The sequence below is a fragment of the Penaeus monodon genome, chromosome 29 (genome assembly GCF_015228065.2).
Source record: "Penaeus monodon isolate SGIC_2016 chromosome 29, NSTDA_Pmon_1, whole genome shotgun sequence".
In the NCBI taxonomy this organism is placed as follows: Eukaryota; Metazoa; Arthropoda; class Malacostraca; order Decapoda; family Penaeidae; genus Penaeus; species Penaeus monodon.
Genome location: NC_051414.1, coordinates 26,389,668 through 26,389,923, shown reverse-complemented (window position 1 = coordinate 26,389,923; position 256 = coordinate 26,389,668).

The window sequence follows — 256 nt, the reverse complement described above, 5'->3', positions numbered from 1 at the left end:
GATATGAAAACAACAAAATGGAAAATTAAATTTTAGCTTTAGAAAGTACAAAAAAAATCTTTAAAAAAAATCAAAATAAGAAAAAAGGAACTTTAACTTTGGCTTTGAAGAAATAAGCAACAAACCTCTAGTTTTGAAAATAACACAAAACAAATAAACTGGCTTTCAGAATAAAAACAAAATAATTAACAAGAAAGCTCTGCTAAAGCCCCCCAAAAATAAATGAACAATGAAATGTAAAGCAATTAATTACACC